Here is an 18776-nt window from a genome sequence, read left to right as displayed (position 1 = left end):
CCCTCTTGCAGACTATCTTGTTGACCAAATGACAAGGACCTTTGTGGCTGGTGACTTCAATGGACATGTTGGACACATACAAGTGGCTTCCATGGTGTACATGGAGGCTACGGTTTGGTTCCCGCAATATGCTGCTGGAGTTCTGCGATGCAAATGATCTTTTGGTTTGCAATACTAACTTCAGGAAACCTGCCAGTCACCTACTGTTCTGGCAGACACACTAGCCAAATTGACTACATCCTCGCCAGAAAAAGGGAAAGATGGCTGCTTATAAATACCAAAACCTTCCCAGGCGAAGAATGTACCCCACAACATAGACTGGTAAGTTAGTGACTTCAGGATCAGGGCTAAGTGGATGCCCAGAAGATGACCAGCATGGAGAAAAAGAGTCTGGAAGCTTAAAGATCCTGTGAATGGACAAAGATTTAGAGACATACTGGCAGCATAGCCCGGCGTTGCCCGGGTATGTATGAGCCCCTAGTAGGGAACGACTAATCCCAATCTAGTCCTTTCCCTCTAGAGAATGAAGGCGCATGTGTAGGTTGCAATGTCTTCTCTTCACTCCCAATAACTATCAAACAGCTATCGATAATTCAACCCAACAACCATTCCACCAGGAAGAATTACATTCGAGACTTTACCCCCAATAGCTGCTGCAGCCACAAGTTATTCGAATACTTTTTTTGTTTAAACTTTCTTTATAACTACCACCCCAAACGTTTTACCTTAATTTTTGACGTACCCTAAGGGTCCTCAGACGCTACTTGCAAACTCTTGGTTTATTTAAAACCGCTTTGTCATGTGCACCAAAAACCTTTTCCATTCATTTGTTCAGTTTGGTCACTTTTGACTTTTTCGTTGTTGTCACTCACATTGCTGCCTGTATTTTTGCCGTTTTTGTACATTTTTATACATTTTGGGATACTTACCTCACGTGTTCCGAGAGTTAAAAAGGTCGAGTTGCATCCCCTAGACAGTCTGTGGTTTGTGTTTAATACACAAATCGGTTTGCTATGTGTGCCACATATGATTTAATTAACTGATTTTTTCCAGTAATAAAGTATCCTATTGGAATAAAAAGGGCTATATAGCTCCTTGAAGCAGACATGATGCTCGCTGTAAATTTTTTAAAAAATTCTTGCCAATTTGTGAAAGATATTGTTGAAAATATGTCATCTTGAATTTGAATGCGATTTCCCAAAATGGCATGATTTTATCGATTTTTTTCTGATGGTAAGGTATTGCATGGAAAACTAACGTCAGAATTAAGTTTCTTAGGGTAACATCAAGCTTCACTATGAGTTTGGTGAAAATCGATTGCAAGTTGCGAAAACTACAACAGAAAATGTGTTGCATATAAAAACTTAGATTCTCGACCCCATGTCGAATTTATCGATTTTTTTCAGAACTGGGGGAACTTTTCAAAATTTTCGCTGTTAGTTTTGAATTGTGACATTGAGCTATGTTTGTGTCAAGTTACATCAGAATCGGTTGAAAGCCGTGGTCAGGGTGAGGGTACAACCTGACAGACACACAGACAGACAAACTGCTGTTTATATATAGAGAGATTACTCAAAGCCTTTGACAAAATAGAGGGGGATATAGCTTCACACAATGTAGAAGACAACTGGAGGTTTCTATGGGACAACCTGCTGAGCGCTACTAACCAGATCTGTGGATGGTGCAAAGTCCCCTCTCGACCCAAAATAACATGGTGGTGGAATAATGTTGTTGACAGGGCTATTAGAGAAAAGAAACAGGCTTGGAAGGACTGGAAGAACGGTGGTAGCAGGGAATTGTATCAGACTGCCAAAAGGGAAACTAGGAGACAGGTTTATTTAACCAGAGGGGAAGCAGAAAAGAAAAAATTTGCCAATGTTCTGTGCCGTTAGGACCAAAGACTCGAGGTATTTCATGTTGCAAGACAGTGTGCGAGAGAGAATTGTGATGTGGTAGGAGAGAAATGTGTCTGCGTGGATGATGGTTCTCTTGCTCTAAATGAGGCTGCAAAGAGAGAGGTTTGGAGACGCCACTATGAAAGGCTACTCAATAAAGAAACTGAATGGAAGAAAGAGAGTCTGCTGAATGTCGACCCAACAGCAGGACCAGCTGTCCGAGTTGACAGTACCTTGGTAGATAAAGCAATTAAGAGTATGAAGACAGGGAAAGCTCCTGGCCCATCAGGAATCACTGCAGAGATGCTCAAAATACCTGGCAGTGTCGGCTATAGCCTAGTTACCAGTATAGTTAACCAGGTAAGACAGCTGCAGGAGAAATACCTAGCCAAAGATAAACTTCTGTACCTGGCTTTCGTTGACATGGACAATGCCTTTGACAGGGTCCCCTGACCCTTATCTGGTGGTCAATGAGGAAACTAGGGATAGATGAATGGTTAGTGAGAGCTGTGCAAGCCATGTACAGGGACACTGTCAGTAAGGTGAGGGTTGGCAACGAGTACAGTGAAGAATTCCGGGTAGAGGTAGGTGTCCACCAAAGTTCAGTCCTCAGCCCCCTCCTATTTATCATAGTCCTCCAGGCAATAATAGAGGAATTCTAGACAGGCTGCCCCTGGGAGCTCCTCTATGCTGACGACCTTGCTCTAATTGCTAAGTCACTATCAGAACTAGAGGAAAAGTTTCAAGTGTGGAAACAAGGATTAGAATTGAAGGGCCTTAGAGTCAACCTAGCTAAAACCAAAGTCCTAATAAGTAGGAAGGCAGGCAAACCACAAATCCCTTCAGGTAGTTGGCCCTGCTCGATCTGTAGAAAAGGTGTAGGTAGAAACTTCATAAGATGTACCCAGTGTAAGCTATGGACACAAAGGAGGTTCAGCAATATCAAAGGATGACTAACTGGGAAGATAGTTTTTGTATGTGGCAGATGCTCAGGTGCAATAAATACTGAAAATGTGCAGAGAACAACTTCCGCCACATTCCAGGGAGAAAAACTAGAAGTAGTTGATAGCTTCTATTACCTAGGTGACCTAGTCAGTAGTGGGGAAGGGTGCACTGAAAGTGTAGCTGTTAGAATAAGAATAGCCTGGGGGAAAGTTCAGAGAGCTCTTAGCTCTGCTGGTGACAAAGGACCTCTCGCTCAGAGTAAAAGGTAAACTGTAAGACATATGTATGAACAGCCATGCTACATAGCAGTGAAACATGGGCCGTGACTGCTGAGGACATGCGTAAGCTCGCAAGGAATGAAGCCAGTATGCTCCAATGGATGTGTAATGTCAGTGTGCATATTCGACAGAGTGTAAGTACCTTGAGAGAAAGGTTGGACCTAAGAAGCATTAGATGTGGTGTGCAGGAGAGACAACATGTGGTGAGAATGGATGTGGATAGCTGTGTGAAAAAGTGCCACACCCTAACAGTTGAGGGAAGACCTGGGATGATGTGGTTAAGCATGACCTTCGAACATTGGGCCTCACCGAGGCAATGACTAGTGACTGGAACTTTTGGAAATATGCTGTGCTTGAGAAGACTTGGCAAGCCAAGTGAAACCATAACCTTGTGGCCTATGCCTGGGGTGTAACCAGCCCACTTATGCATACCTTTCCTTCATTGGACACTAAACTCTGCTTGTGAAGACCTGTTGAAGAAAGTGAAATCGAAATCAAATTTGATGACCGGCATCCATGCTAGTGGAGTGCTGAGAGCACCATTCGAGCATGATCGTTGCCAGAGCGGCAAACGGGCTTCTGTGCCAGTGGCATGTAAAAAGCACCATTCGAGCGTGGTCGTTACCTGCGTCACCTTACTGGCACGTGAAAAAACGTTTGAATGAGGTCATTGCCAGTGCCGCTGGACTGGCTCCTGTGCAGGTAGCACATAAGCACCATTTGAGCGTGGCTGTTGCCAGTACTGCCTGTCTGGCCCTCGTGCCGATGGCACGTAAAAGCAACCACTACACTCTCGGAGTGGTTGGCATTAGGAAGGGCATCCAGCAGTAGAAACTCTGCCAGATCAGACTGGAGTCTGGTGCAGCCATCTGGTTCGCCAGACCTCAGTCAAATTGTCCAACCTATGCAACCATGGAAAGCAAACATTAAACGATAATGATGATGAAATGTATATGTACATATATGTATATATAAATGTATATGTATGTATATATACATATATATATAAAGACATAATTGATATTCAGTTGAATTAGCTACTTAAGTTGAAGCACCAAGTCAGTCCGGCTTTATCCGCACAGCTCGAAGTAAGGTGAATAAAGTCAATATAAGTAATAGGATGTCCTGTTGCTCACATAGATTTGATATATATATATATATATAAAAATGAAATCATTCTCATTTAACATCTGTTTTCCATTTCGGTGTGGGTTAAATGGCTTGACAGTATCTGGCATATTGCAGGGCAGCATTGAGCTCCAATGTGTTTCTTTGTCTTGGCATTCCATGATTGTTGTAAATAAGGGTCACTGTTAAGTTTGATCAAGCGTAATTATTATTACCTTGCTTGCAAACAAGTGAGGGTTAGCAACAAGAAAGGCATCTAGCTGTAGAAAATCTGCTTTAATAGATTCAGTCTAACCTACATGAGCATAGGAAAGTGAACATTAAAATAATAATATCACTTCTTTTAGTTATAAAACCATTGGGCCAATCAGCAACCTTGCTGCTACTGCAACTAATAGTAATCTTTTTTATTATAGGTACAAGGCCTGAAATAATGGGGGATTGATTCCAGTGCTCAATGGGTACTTATCTCTCAGTTGTCTCTCCTGCACACCACATCTGATGCTTCTTAGGTCCAACTTTTCTCTCAAGGTACTCTGTCGAGTATGCACACTGACATTACACATCCATTGGAGCATACTGGCTTCATTCCTCGTGAGCTTACGCATGTCCTCAGCAGTCACGGCCCATGTTTCACTGCTATGTAGCATGGCTGTTCATACATATGTCTTACAGTTTACCTTTTACTCTGAGCGAGAGGTCCTTTGTCACCAGCAGAGCTAAGAGCTCTCTGTTCGGTACTGTAATGATTCAACCAGCTCATTGCCCTAATAATAATAATAATAATGATTTCAAATTTTTGCCACAAGGGCAGCTTGGGAGAGGGGATTAAGTCGATTACATCAACCCCAGTGCATAACTGGTACTTATTTAATCAACCCCAAAAGGATGAAAGGCAAAATTTGAACTCAGAACAGCAACAGATGAAATACTGCTAAGCATTTCACCTGGCATGCTAACAATTCTGCCAGCTCACCACTCTCCTTATAAATAATAATAGGTTTTGCCTTTCATTCCTTCCAATTTGAAGTTCATAATATAAGCACAGGTGTTTCTGTGAAAATTTGAAAACGCAGAGTGACAGGTGGCAGTTACTACAACCAACTGTATAAAAACATTTCAAAAAAGTTTTTTTAAAAATCCATCAAATGTATATATATATATATATATATATATATATATATACACACACTCACACACACACATACATATTATTGTAGAAATTTTATTCTTTAAAATGTTATTTTCATATTTATTTTATAATATATGATATTTCCACAGCAGTGAATTAATTTAAGGGTGAGAAGAACACTTTCCAAAGAGGATCCAGCAAGTTGCTGTGAACAACCAAATTAGTTCCAATACAACAATGTTCAAATTTTGTAACAAAGTCTTCTTCCGGCAATGGACATTAAGAAACAACGAAACCCCTAATGTCCCAAGCAGAGAAACAAAACAAGAAAATAATGACTGTTCTAATGAAGTTGTGTTGCATTTAGCAGAGAAAGGAGAGAGTTATGTGTAATACATGTGTGTGTATGTATGTATGCATATGAAATGGTGTATGCGTATATATACATAAAGCATGTAAGCATATATATGTATGTATACATACACAATTTTTTTTTTTGACATTTCATAGACCTGTGCACAACAGAATATAAACAAGGCATGGTGAGTACATAGGAGTCCCAGTTGAGTATTAATTAGTGAGACATTGACATGGTACTATATTCCAAAACCATTTAATGTGTACAGAACTGAACTTAAATAAAACAGCAGTGGTCTATAAGGCATCTGATTGGTTATCATCATTTGGTAAAACTGAATACTTTCATCTTAGCAATTAATTCTGCTAAACTAGAGTACAGTGACTGGCACTGGTTGAACCAATATCAGACAGGTAACAAGCCTAAACTCTCTATAAGCAACACAGTGATTAGCTGTAATATAGTGAAGCAGGTACATGGTTGATGACTATTTCACTTGTTCAATATGAAGAATTTTATCTTCATAAATAAGGTTAATGTGTTTTCCTTGTCTGATGCTCATTTTAAATATTCCTTCCACCAGAGTAAAAGGTATCCTCCACATGAAACTGTGCTGACCCAAGTAAGACAACAATAGAGTACATGGGTATTCATCTCAGAACTCAACTCAAAATAACAAATTAATACTTATGTAGATATTTTACTTAATAATAACACTTCAATTGTAGATTCAACACAGCAGAATGTTACTTCCAAATCTAGTCATTAAAAAAAAATGCACGCACACAAATTTTAGCCTTAAAATGTTTAATTTTCTTTTGGGTCATGTAAATTTGATTTTTCTCACCTGCCAAAAATAAAAATTTTTAAAATGCATTTGATTTCTTTATATATGACTTCTTTTTAGCATTTATCTTGTAAATAAATGAAAGCATTTAAAAATAGAATTTAAAGAAAATTATTAAAAGAGAATTACAGTGTGGAATGTCTTCCATTTTAGCCATTCAAAGACACGAAAACTATTAATTTCAGGTAAACATTTTCTTTTCTTTTTAAGTGAAATTAGTAGTTTTAGTATGTTTCTGAATTGTTAATATGTGTCTTCCACACTAATTATTTTAGTTCTAATATACAATTTAAAAAGACAATTCTCTGCAAATGTCTCAGAAATTAGAATAAGAAATAATTTTTTGAAAAAACTTGCTTATTTCTGTCTCTTTTAAATATTGAATCTAAAGATTATTTTTAGGTACATTGTTATAATATACAGTTCAGAGGGGAAAGCAAGTTAAAATATATTTTCAAACCATTTTATTAAAAATTGTTTGCATCTTCATTCAGTTTAATTCAGTTTATATATATAGAAGACTAGATTTGGTAATGCCACAGGTCTCATGATTTCATTTCAAGTTTCTTTTGGTACAAACAGATGCAGCAGCAATTATCAAAAATTTGTAAATAAAGATACAACAAGGCACTGCCAAAGACAGAATTCCACAGGAAGCAGATAAGGGGGGTTACAAATGGCTCAAAATATTTATACTGATTTTGATAACAAAGTCAGAATGATACAAAAATCAAACATAAAAATAAATACATTTGGGAACTGTTTAAAAGAAAATGAAAAAAATAAATAAAAAATAATTCTAAATGGAAACCATATTTTTCTTTTTGTAAACACATCTCTGATAATAACAATTAACAAAAATGATGATTATAATAATAATAATAATAAAGAAATAAAAACTCAAAAGCCCATCTTTAACAAATATGCAGAAGAAAGTTCCAGTATGAAATAAATAGAATAAAATAAAACATAAGACACTGGTTCAGCATTCACATAATTTATAATAAGGAATACCTAAAGCAAGATGACCTGAAATAAAGGAATTTCCATTTGGGAAAAAAATAAAACATTTGCTGTATGTAAATACACACAGTACAAACAGATATATGTGGATGAGATGAGGATGATAAAATACTATATTTTATGTTTTATTTGGGTTTTTTTTTTAACACATCAAGTAAGTGATTTAAATGTAAAACTGTGACCACAAGTGGTGTTACTACTGATGGTTCTTGGGTAACTGACATGCTAAAGCATAAATTAGTGTTTGTCAAGAGCAGTGTCACCAATTCAGTAGAATTTTACAGCAGCACCTTAGCTTTACTTCATGTATAAATAGATATCAGATATAAGTCAAGTTACATCTCCGCTGGAAATTGCAATTACAATCTGCTTTCTAGTGTTGGCACTAGATTCCCTTAAACACCGGATGAATATTGTCCTTCTCTTCCCACCATAAAGCATCAAAGATAAAATGTCCCCAGTATACTATTTTATTAACCCCAGAAGGATGAAAGGCAAAGATGACCTCAGCAAGATTTGAACTCAGATTGTAAAGGCTGTAACTAAATACCACAGATATTTTGTTAGACACTAATGATTCTGCAAGTCCACCACTTATATATATGAAGTCGATAACTAATAAACGAATAAAGTAATAAACATAATTTTAATTCAATCATTTATTAGTTCCTTCAGCTAAACCAACCATATCAAAGGTGATACGCTAAGTCAAGGAAGCTAACCACTTCAGAGATAAAAATAAATTAGCAAGAGCTATCAGTAATTATGACTATGGGATGATAACTACCCCCATGTGAATATCTACATAAAAACAGTTAATGGTGGAAATATAGGAAAAAAAAAAGAAGAAGAAGGAATACAGTACAGATTTTTATGTCATCATGTTTTTTCCCCACAAATTTTACCTTTGATTAATGACTAATTCACTTAATTATTTAGAAAAGTGATATTGGAAAAGAATTATAGAATCTTAATACTTCTTCACTGGATGAAACAGTTTTGGATTCAACAGCAGGAATCACTTGCATTAAAAGAATATCAAGAATTTATAATCAGGCATAACGATGTGATTACTAGCTAGACTCTATCTATAATCACCATTACAATCTGAAAGGGGAAAAAGAGAACAAAAGTTATGGGTGTTTAAGTAATTGCCCACACCACAAATGTTTAGCGAGGAATAAGGGATCAGCAGTAGAGATGAGCTCTAAAAATTAATCTTTCAACAGAACAGAAAATAGGGAATCTAAATGTTACAATTTTACTTATTGAACATAGTCCCACATGTCAAAATACCATTTAGATGTAAAAACTGATGAAACAAAAGAGAATAACTGTTAGATGTTTTTACAATATATTTGCTAAAATGTGTAGTTGTAAATATATATCCACTTCCATAGGATAAACAGAAAATAAAGAAAGTAATTTCAATGTGCCTAAGGTGGTTCCTGCAATAGATTTTTATATAGGGCATCACCAATTAGCAAATATGTTAATTGCTTCAGAAATAGAGTAGCATTTAAATATCAACTTCATGTTAATAAATACTGATCTTACTAATGTGATACCTAGTCTGTGTATATACATGCATATATATGTACATATCTATCTATATATATATATATGTGTGTACATATGCATACACACACACGCATTCACATATGTATGCATATGTGTGCAAGTAAGGCACTTATCTGCAGGAATAATATTGTAGTAAAAGGAATAAATAGTAAATCTTTTTTTTTTCTTTTGATAACTATTCAATGCATGTGTGTGTGTGTGAATGACAAGAGAAGAGTTACATTATCACTTTCATTAGCTTATAGCAGTTTTGATGATAAGGAACTGTGCAGTACCCAGAGTTGTGTGCTATTGCAATATCTTACAGCTTCTTCAGTATATGAAGGATCTGATGAAGCTTTAAGATGTTGCATTGCACTCAATGCTGGGTGAACAGTTCATTATAACTGAAACAGCCGCAAACCAATATAAGTGACCATGGACTCCTGTTCTTTTGTCTATTAATTAATATTAAAGCTCTGTACTTATCTTCTGGTTCATGTAGGAATTTGAAGCAGAGGATGTCAGTAAATTCACCCCATCTTACTGCTGGAGCTCAGTAATATTGTACATAAATTTACTGAGTACTAACAATTGGCTATTGGTCCTGCTTATGGCAAAGCAGAATTTGTGTGTGTGTGTGTGTGTGTGTGTGTGTGTGTGTGTATCATGATTTAAGAGTTACTTTCCAGTGAATTACTAGATATAAATATGATGACTAAACAGGATGCAATAGAAAGAGATTGTTGAACCTGTGTGTGTGTGTGTGTGAGAGAGAGAAAGCATAAAAATAGGAGAAAAAAAATAGAGGTGGGTACTTATCAAGAAAATAGACTATAAAATTAAAAAAGGGTACTGATGCAATCAGCTAATTAAAATCATAATACTGTGTTCCATGTATATTGACACATTCATAATATTATATTCTTCTGTGTTACTGAGTATAGTAGTAATGGCTGTTATAGAGGAATAAAACCAGGTATCAACATGATTGGGACATAAAGGGTCAGCTGAATTTTGAAACCAACCAGCTTTACAAGATTTAGGAGTGAAAAATGATCTAAATCAAATTACAACCAAGTGAGAAATCCCCAACAGAGAGATTTTTTTTCATTGAAAACATTTAATGATAAAACTTGATACTATGAAAGCCAAAAATAGAGGCATTAAAGTCAAAAAATAGAGGCATTAATGCCAAAAATTACAAGCTGAAAAGAAAGACATAAAATAAAGGATTATTGTTATATGAGGTTAAGGATTAGACAGCTGAAGTAAATCAGTTCAAACTTGTCTGTATCGGTCCACTTGGACAAAAGAAAATATTCTGCTTGCTTCAGTCAATCCAGCCAACAAGTTCCATTTACATGATTAACTGTACAAAAAATATTAAGTTGTAAAACACTATTTGCTCCAATAGCATCCAACAAGTGACCAAATTTGCCAAGCTTATCCAACCCATACTATCAAAAAATAATGGCATGTGAAAGAATAAAGAAAAAACTGTACTGTATGGTGATATTACAGTGAATTTTATATAATAATAATAATTATAATTATAATAAAAATAATAACAATAATAGCGCTTTCAAGTTTTGGCACAAGGCCAGCAATTCTGGGGGAGGAATAGGTCAATTAGATTGACCCCAATGCTCAACTGGTACTTATTTCATTGCCCTTGAAAGAATGAAAGGTAAAGTTGACCTTGGCAGAATTTGAACTCGGAACATTAAGCCAGAAGAAAAACCACTAAGCATTTTGCTCAGTGTGCTAACGATTCTGCCAGCTTGCTACCTTAATAATAATGACAATAATAATCCTTTCTATTGTAGGCACAACACCTGACATTTTTTGGAGGAAGGGGTTAGTTGATTACATTGACTCCAGTACTCAACTGGTACTTCATGAAAGGCAAAGTTAACTTTGGCAGAGTTTGAACTCAGAATGAAAAGACAGATGAAATGCCATTAAGCATTTTGTCTGGTGTGTTAATAACCGTGCCAGTTTGCCAGCATAGTAATAATAATGATAAGGAAAGCCAAGAGGCATGGTAAATGAAAATAGAGGGAGCAGACTTTCTAAAATAAAACACCAACTCATGATGCTGAATATTAAGCTTCCACACTTTTAAAAATAGAAGAAAAAAGAAAATGGCAAAGCAAATGAGAAATGAATTCATGTCAAGAGATAAATTCAATTAAGTATTTCTAACAGAAAGGAAATACTTGAAAAAAAAAGGGATGAGAAAAAATACAAACATTATAATTTTATCAATTTGTTTTCCTAGAAATAGATAAGGGTGCTTGGGAAAAATAAAGTTAAACTATGTATGTGTGTGTGTATATATATATATATATATATACACACACACACACATTTTGAATATAAATCTTGTCTTTTGATAGTATTAGTACCATTGTAGGGGTTTTATTTAAAATAAAATACTTCACATTCCACCATAAGTTTTTATTGTATAATTGGTTTCTTTAATCTTTGAATTATATATAATTTTTTAATTAGCAGAAGTTACAAAGTGACTCAAGGGGTGAGAGTTTTATGCATGGCACCTATCAAACTTTATACACACACACACACACACATATCCATTTAGTATTAACTGTCGGGAAAAGGAGTACTAAATATCACATTAAAGATAAATGATATTTTATTTAGTTGAGTCAGCCTCTTGCTACGCTAAGTTTCTCCTGTAGGCACACAGGTGAAACTCTGAGCAGTAAGAAGCTGATTCAACCAAAATATGACATATATATATATATATATATATATATATATATATATTGTATGCATGATAAGAAAAAGAAATGGATTATGTAATTCACACATACATAGTCAGTGAAAAAGACACATGTCAGTTCATCCTGATGACATTTGACTATGAGGCCCTGTGCTTATAGATGAAATCACTACGCGAAGAACAGAAAAAATATACTGTGAGTTGCAAATGATTTAACCCTACCCACATTAAAACTAGTTGCAGAACCATAAACTAAAAATTAAAAAATAATAATATTCTATAATAGTAAATGGTATAAGAGTAAGAAGTATGTACAAGAATGGAAAAAATGTTGAAGGAGTTGGATCTGAACATAGGGTGATAAGATGGATATAGGGAATGAATATAGTGAATGATGAACATGGGCAGTAGGAGAGTAAATATGAGTGATGGAGTTAACAACAAAAGAATGAATGATGAATGTGGAGTAGGAAAAGCTCAGAAAAAAAGGAGAGATGATTAGCAATACAGAGTGAATTTTCTATTCTTTTTTTAGTCAGTCATAAACACCAATGCTTATTGCACAGTTCAGCCGTGTATTGTGTATCAATAGATATTCCATACACACACACATATATGTATACACACACTATTTTGCTTAGATTGTCATGGCTTGAATTGTATTGTGTCATTTCCTTTTACAGTGAGTTATTACAATATTCACAAGTTCACATTTTAGGCAAAATTTGGATCCACTGCTCACAGATAATTCATTTTTGAAAAGGTATGTGTGTGTTTGAATACACATATGAATACACAATTAGCCTAAAAATATTTTGATGCCTTAAAAGTTAGACACTATTTTGGGCATACTACATCTTTTAAGATGTTGAAGAATGGTTATCAATAGTTTGGGTGACTAGGTGTCAGCCAACAACTAAACAAACTTCTCTGATTGACTCTCTCCCTTTGTGTATCTTATATTTTCTCATTCACATCTTCAGAGTAGGTGGCTGAACTAGCAGATAAGTTAATTGATAACATCATCTAAATGGATGTCTCTGAAATAGTGGGAGTTTTAACTTATAGAGGATGACAGAGATTTTCTTTCTTTTAGTGTGCGGGGACAGTTACAGACACAACAGCACCTTAAAAATCAACAAGTTTTGGGTGCTGATTCAAAATATACCATCAGTTATGCCCTGTAAGCTCTACTTTGGAAACACAACTTCCCAGCCACTTATACGCTGATGTATCTACATATGCACTGAGATTAGAAACCACACTAACGTCTTACATTTTCATACCTTAGACTCATTCTTGGGTAATTTTGACGCAAGTATGGATTTATGAGTGTGAGGTAACCAAGTAACTCTCTCTCTCTCTCTCTCACACACACACAGGTTCAACAATCTATTTCTATTGCATCCTGTTTAGTCATCATATTTATATCTAGTAATTCATTGGAAAGTAACTCTTAAATCACCCCACCCACTCAACTGGGAGGTATGATAGAAGATAGGGCAGTCACAAATTTACTGGCATGGAGGAGGTTCATGGCTAACTCACAATTTACATGGATGGTTGAAGTAGTTCTTGAAAGAGAGATAATTATGGTGGTGATGGGGTGCTTGGATGTACCCTCATAATATCATACTCAACAATAAGAATAGAAGAAAGTATGGGTACAAAAGAATCAAGGAGGTTGGGTAAAGTTGCAACAGTGTAAGAGGAGAGGAAGATGTGGATCTGAACATGAGGTGGTCAGATGGATATAGCCAATGAATATAGTGAATGATCAAGATGGATGCATATATATATATATATATATATACATACACATATATATATATATACATGCATATATATATACATACACATACATATATATACATACATATACACATATATATACACATATATACATACACATATATACATACATATATATACATATATATATATGCATATATACATACACATATACATACATATATACATACACATATACATACATATATATATATGCATATATACATACACATATACATACATATATATATATGCATATATACATACACATATACATACATATATATATGCATATATATATACATACATATATATATACATATATATATATATACATAAATATATATATATATACATACATATATATATACACACATATATATACATACATATATATACATACATGTATATACATACATGTATATACATACATGTATATACATACATATACATATACATACATATATACATACATATATATACATACATATATATATAAATATATATACATACAAATATATATATACACATGTATATACATATATATACACATATACATACACACATATATACATATATATATATATACACATATACATACAAATATATAGGCATATATATCTATACACACATATACACACCCACACACACACATATATATATTGCTTAGATTGTCATGGCTTGAATGGCATTGTGTTATTTTGTTTTACAATGGGTTAGTAAAAAAGAAGTGTGTATAGCTGTTGAAAATTATACACACGTTACGTTTGAAATAAAAAATTTATACAGAATTAAGATAATTCTCCTTCAACAAATCAGCATATATATTTGTGTATGTGTGTGTGTGTGTGTATATATATATAGATATATAGATAGATAGATATGAGAAACATGTCACAGCTATTTTATTATTTGTTTATGGTAATTTACCTCAAACAAAACCATAAAATATATAAAAAGTAAGACTAAGAGAAGACATAATGACTACAGCAGAAAGTTATCATATCAAGACATACAGTCAAGTCATTTCATATAAGCTGATAATAACTGAGACGGGAGATAGGACTAGGGAGGAAATGGAGAAAGCTGAGACAAAATGGGGAACTAATTTCAAAATTTAATGGCTTTTCAAAAGAAACTGATTCAGTGAAAGTAATGAAACCTTAATAATATCTACATAGTTATATGGAAAGTTTTATTTAAGAAGGGAAATGTAATGAAATACATGGATGGACGGATATAAATATAGAATAACAAGTTATTCTGGGGGACTGTTTTAAAACTAAAACTTCAGTCTCAACTTGCTTGTACTCCATTTGTGGCAGATTCAACTTATTAAGAATCCCTTAAAGCCTTTGTTAGCTGCAGTGAAACCGGATAGAAGAGAAAAGGAAAACATGTTTCCAGAGAGAATAAAATATTATGAAGGAGAGAGTTTTTTTAATAGATTATAGAAAAATATAAATTGTACTGTGAATGTTACCCAATCATTCAATGGAAACTGTTTCACATATGTTTCCAATGATGAATAGATATGTCCAAATGTAGTTTTTGACATCTAGTTTCACAAGTAAACAACCATATTGAATATTATTATATTTTGAGCTGCCATACATTGTTGCATGAGCTTTAAAATGAGAGGTGAGTAAATTTTATGTTAATTGGGGCATACTACTTAAAAACTATATCACCCCTACTAATTAATATATAATTATTTAAGATATAATTGATTAAATTTTAACATTGTAAATGCAGTCACTCTACTGGTATTTGTCTTCCTAACTCTGGAAGAATGAGAGGCAAAAGGTCCACATCAGTTGGTTTTTGACCTTAAGAACATAAAGGGACATAGCTAAATATCACAAAACATTTAATCCAATACTTTATGTTTCTGCCACTCTACAACAACAGTAACAATAATAATATTAATATTGGTGATGATAATAAACCTTGAGAAACAGGTTTTGTAAACTGACAGCAAGTTATTTAGTATTGTAAGAAACTATAATATTGTTTGTTACAAAATAACAATTTGGATTTGGAACCCTTTTTCCCATATATTTTTTTATTTAGTTTTATTCATGTTCAACATGCAAATGTTTTAATTTTTAAAAACCATCTCACAGATGCTAGCAAGGGACAATTTGATGTAAAGGGGGAAAAAAATTAACATTCTATTTTATATGGAGGAAATAATTAAATACATCTTAAATTTTGTAAAAAATAGGACTATTGGAGAATCACACCCACACATCTTCAAGAAAAATAATTTATAAAACAAAACAAAAGAAACATCAAAGAGAATAATTGACAATGCAAATAATTCAAGCTAGTCATATGAATGAACTACATAAAGTAAAACTGATATGAAACCCAACAAAATCCCGAATTTTAATGTAGTCAAGTAAACAAACTAGAATAGGAATCTTAACATTGTAAATACAGTCATTCAACTATCTAAAATATGTAGATGTAACTTAACTCAACTTGCTTAACAAGGTAAACAAAACTTAAGAAATATCAATTATTTTACTACAAAAAAAAAGGAAACAAATAAGACAAAGACTGTTCTATAACTAAAGCATTACTTGATTTACTATTATTTCTGTTTCATTTAGAAAAATACTTTTTTTTTAAATACCTTATGCACCAAACTTGGCCAAAAATATAAATCATTTTCAAATTGTAAGGAACCAGTATTGGATAGGATAAGGCAATGAAGTAGACCTGCCTCATATGAACTAATATTGTTAATCTTGTGAAGATGATAGTCAAATTTGGATTTTAAAATACCTACAGTTATCAATTGTATGAGTGATATATATTTAGGAAAATATAGGTTTAGATTACAGTGGTAATTATTTTTAAAAAGTAACCTTGTTGAATTCTCTTGGAGAAATTATATTAACACTTTGGTTAAAGTCATCATTTAAGTCATCATGATTCCTTCTTTGCTAATAAACTTTTCTAACACAACCAGTAAGGAAATCAATGTGGTATAACAGCTAAACTTTAAATCAGAATGTTTAATTATCTTTAACATCTCGATGCGCAACAAGGTACGCAATAAATAATACTAATACATATTAGAATATTATCTGATTATTCACAAACAATAGGTTCACAGTCCATATCATATCATATATGACCTTTATGGTTCTTGGAATGACTAGATAAGTTTTGGGGATTAAGACTGAAGACCAGTAAAAGACAGTTTCCAAGAAATATAAAAGAATACATAGGTTAGAATGAAAAATATGTCATCGTTAACTTTAGTAGAGAAAGAGAAAAAAAAAGAGAAAATTCTGGGGCTTTTAAAGATTGACAGAGACTAAAATAAACAATGACAAAAAAGAAAGAAGATACTTAAAATACAGCAGTTAGAATGAAGTGTGTGAAAATTGATTTCAGCATCACAAGAGGTAAACAGCTTTGACTATTAGGAGGCAGCAGTTGTTTTTTTTTTCTTTCCTTTTTTTTTTTAAATAACAAAACAGTAATGTAAAGCAGCACACATAACATGAACCAGAATACTAATATCCCAAGAGTAAACCCACCTAAATTCCATCATAGGGATGAAATAAAAAAAAATTTTAAATAAATAAATTTATAATAATGGTTCCAAATTTTAGCACAAGACCTGAAATTTTAGTGGGAAAGGCAACCCTGAAAGGATGAATTTCAAAGTTAGCCTCAGCCAGTCATCCTTCCAGGGTCAGTAAAATAAGTATCAGTCAAGTACTGGGGTTGATGTAATCCCAATAATAATAATAATAATACTTCCAAATTTTGGCCAGCAGTTTTCAAAGGGAGAGGGAGAATCAATTACATCAACAACAATATTTGACTGATACTTATTTTATTGTCTCCAAAAGGGTGAAAAGCAAAGCCAACATCAATGGAATTTGAGCTCAGAAATGTTGCCAACCATTTTGTCTGGTGTGCTAATGACTCTGCCAGCTCGCCACTTTATATTATTATTATCATTATAATAATAAATAATCATAATAATAATTTCTCACATTGGTACAAGACTAAAAAAATGCTAAGGTAGGAAAGAGGGAATTCAATTGATTATTTGGTGCTTATTTTACCCCACCACCTCTCTAGGAGATGTAAGAAAGGTGAAACAGATCCTGATGTAATTTGAACTGAAGATAGCAGATACAAACTTAAATATGGTTAAGTTTAATAATAACGTAAAATAAAATAACATCAGCACAAAACCTGAAATTTGAAGGGAGGAGGTTCATTAACTACACAGTATTTGACCGGTATTTTATTTTGTTGACTCCAAAAAGGATGAAAAGTAAATATAATCACAGCAGGATTTGAACTCAGAACAAATACTGCATTGTTGATTGAATATCAGCTTTAATCTCAGCGTGATGTAAAGTTAACCACAAAGAGACACAGCAAGACAAAAACTTGAAAAAAAAACTCCAGATTTAGTATTTATTGCACTAGTGTGATAAAAAGGGTCACCTACTTGACAGTTTCAAGATAGGAAGTAACTTTTAATGGATGAACCTTTTCCAGACAATCTGGTACCCATTCTGAACAGTTGGGTAAACTGAAACAATTTGGTACACATTCTGAGCAGCTAAGTGAAAACTCAGACAAAAGTGTTCTTCTTCAAAAACATAACAAAATGGTTGCAGGGGTATTTAAATTTTATGGTCTAATACCTTCACCCATCTCCACACCCTTTCTGCCAAATCACCATCTCTTTTTTATATAATCACAATTTCTCAGTCACAAAACTATAAATTCGTAAGGGAGGAAGAGGAATATAAATGACTTAATGAATCACAGAAATATTAAGTAGCAGATTTCAAACACATTATGAAGAGGGATAGAGCTAAATACTGAGTATAGGGGAAGGTATTCGTTCAGCATTCTACCATTTCTGTCAAATTTATGATAAGGATGATTTTTCATGTAGATTAGGAAACCTCAAATAAAAGTAATCTATATACATGGGAATATATGAATTTATTATTTTTTTCTTTAGTCAACTGATATTCTGACCTAGCATAATTTTTACATGTCCAGATGAGTTGATAG

The 18776-nt window shown here is 33.7% G+C and overlaps 1 protein-coding gene across 1 annotated transcript in view; it reads right to left on the bottom strand.

The window, feature by feature from the left end:
- Positions 1–18726: 18726 nt before the first annotated feature.
- The window catches only part of LOC115228066 (ceramide phosphoethanolamine synthase-like), a 44344-nt gene continuing 44294 nt past the window's right edge, over positions 18727–18776 (bottom strand). Inside the window, exon 5 of the mRNA XM_029798742.2 lies at positions 18727–18776. This exon is cut by the window's right edge and continues 1646 nt beyond it. The gene's annotated coding sequence lies outside the window, so the exon portion shown is untranslated.

Source organism: Octopus sinensis, linkage group LG2 (genome assembly GCF_006345805.1).
Source record: "Octopus sinensis linkage group LG2, ASM634580v1, whole genome shotgun sequence".
Lineage (NCBI taxonomy): Eukaryota > Metazoa > Mollusca > Cephalopoda > Octopoda > Octopodidae > Octopus > Octopus sinensis.
Note: the sequence above shows the minus strand (reverse complement) of the source record. Positions and strands in the feature narration are given on the sequence as shown.